The following is a 2,427-nucleotide window of genomic DNA, read 5'->3' on the forward strand; positions in this document are numbered from 1 at the left end:
CACCCACGCCTCCCTCTGTTGTTGCTACGGTGCAAGGACGCAACTTCCGGGAGGGGCCGTAATGTCAGGATTATGGACTGTCTGTGTCATGTTTTGCCCCTGTTTCTGTTCCCTTATTTGGTCATGTTCCTGTCCTCGTTTTGTTAATTAGTTTGATTAGTCATCCCATACACCTGTGTTTCCCCAGTCATCCCCTGTATTTAAGTCCTAGTCTGTGCAGTCTGTCTCTGTCGGTTATACTTATGTTCATGTGTTTCCTGCCGTTTCCAGTGTTGGATGTACCCTGTGTTTCTTCGATTAAAGACTGTTTCGTTTATTCCTCGTCTCCATCGTTCCTCGCCATCACAGATTGTGACACATACAGACACCTTTCTTATAATTTTCCTTTTTTTTTCTTTCTTTTTTTCTTCTCCGGGTGATTCTGGTGGCCCTGTAGGGTGCAATGGGGAACTGTGGGGAGTTGTTTCCTTGGGTGAAGACTGTCCTAAACAAGGCAAGCCTGGGGTTCATGCTGAGGTGTGCCGCTACATTGACTGGACCAAAAACATAATTAACTGTTTATTAAGCCTGGCTAACAGGGTAATTGTAATTTTATTTATTTATTTTTTTCCTGAAATATCTGCAATTAAATTCAGCTTGAAACATGCATAAGTTTGTCTGTCTTATATTTTGAAATGGACAGTGTTTTTAAGCTGCTTTTTTTTTTTAATCATGGTTTCTTCCAGTCTGTAGTGTAACTTTGTGAAAACACAATCTCAGTTTTCATAATGTAGCCGAAAAGACAATGTGAGAAATCGCTCTGATATCCACTGTATCTATATTTGTACTGTATATGCTTGTGCTTATTATGAAGACTTGCCTATATTCCTGAAATATATCATAAGGTTGTATAAACATGGTAACTTAGTCAGTTGACAGTGAACGTTAACGTTACGGCAGCGGGGAATATGAACGTGCATGAGTTATTTTATTTAGTCTGTGTTATTTTAATGTTTCGTTTTTGTTTTTTTGTTTTTTACCTAAAACATAGACACTGATGTTGTGTCTGCATTCAAGCATTTCAGTGGGCTTAAATAGATCACCCTTTACAGCAGATTTAGTTCACAAACAACTGACAGTTTTGACCTAAATGATTTTCAGTTACAATAATTAATCCTAAAATTCGACATTAGTAAATTACACTTTGAGAAACTGATTTTTAAGATATGATTTATGTTTTATAGGTTTAAATAATCACAGATGGGAGTCACTGGATTAATTCAATAAATCTGCAGAAAAATGGATGCGTCCTCGTCTTTCCATCAGTCAAAATCACTCGATCCTGAGCGGGCAAATAAAGCAAAACACATTACAGCCATAAAATATTTGTACACTCTCTCTACAACGAAGGGAGGAAAAAATGTGATATAATTTCAATTACTTCGGGAGGTAACTTCATCCGAATGTACTATTTCAAATGAACAAGACAATATTGTATTTAATTTATCGGACAAAGAATTATCCATTGAACAAACTATAGTATTAAGTAAAGGGTTATCATTTGTACCATACAATGTCTCAAATCCCTTTATGGTCAAAGTTGAATTGTTTAAGTTTTTTAGAAATGTGAAATTGAGAAGTTTTTTTAATTCGAATGCGAATGTAACTCCATATGTACAACAATTTAAACCTAAAAGTACTTTCACACCAGTAGTTCATAATCATTCAGTGAATACTTTCTGTAGACTTGTAGAAAATGATGTGGAAAAATTATTACAAGAACCTAGTGATGAATTGTACAAGAAAAGGAATTTAACAAGAGTGCAAAGAGAAGCTTTATCAGCATTAATAAATGATCCGACATTGACTATTCAACGAGCAGATAAAGGTGGAGGGATTGTGGTTATGAATACTAATACATACGTTGAGAAAATAAAAGGGATGTTACATGATGAGACATTTTATAAGAAACTTGTATTTAACCCGACTGAGTCCTATAAAAAAACAAATTGACCAAGTTTTACAAATAGGATTAGACAGGAAATGGATTAATGAACAAGAATTAAAATATTTAAAAAATGAATATCCTAGGATTCCGGTGTTATACACTTTACCTAAAATTCATAAATCGTTAGAAGATCCTCCAATGCGACCAATTGTCTCAGGGAATGGGTCATTGACAGAAACCTTATCTAAATTTCTTGATTCTTTGATTCAACCGATAGTGAAAAAACTGCCATCCTATTTAAAAGACACCACTGATTTTTTGAATAAATTGAATCAAATTCCTTGCATAAGTATGACGGCAACCCTCTATGCACACCTTGGCAATATAATCGCCATTGGCTAGTAAATTTTTTTGTTTACTCGCCAGACTGATATACTATTTTACACACACACACACACACGCGCGCGCGCGTTTATTTAGCTATCTAAATGGGGACATTA

The sequence above is a fragment of the Sinocyclocheilus rhinocerous genome, unplaced genomic scaffold (genome assembly GCF_001515625.1).
Source record: "Sinocyclocheilus rhinocerous isolate Xijiao unplaced genomic scaffold, SAMN03320098_v1.1 scaffold241, whole genome shotgun sequence".
Classification (NCBI taxonomy): Eukaryota; Metazoa; Chordata; class Actinopteri; order Cypriniformes; family Cyprinidae; genus Sinocyclocheilus; species Sinocyclocheilus rhinocerous.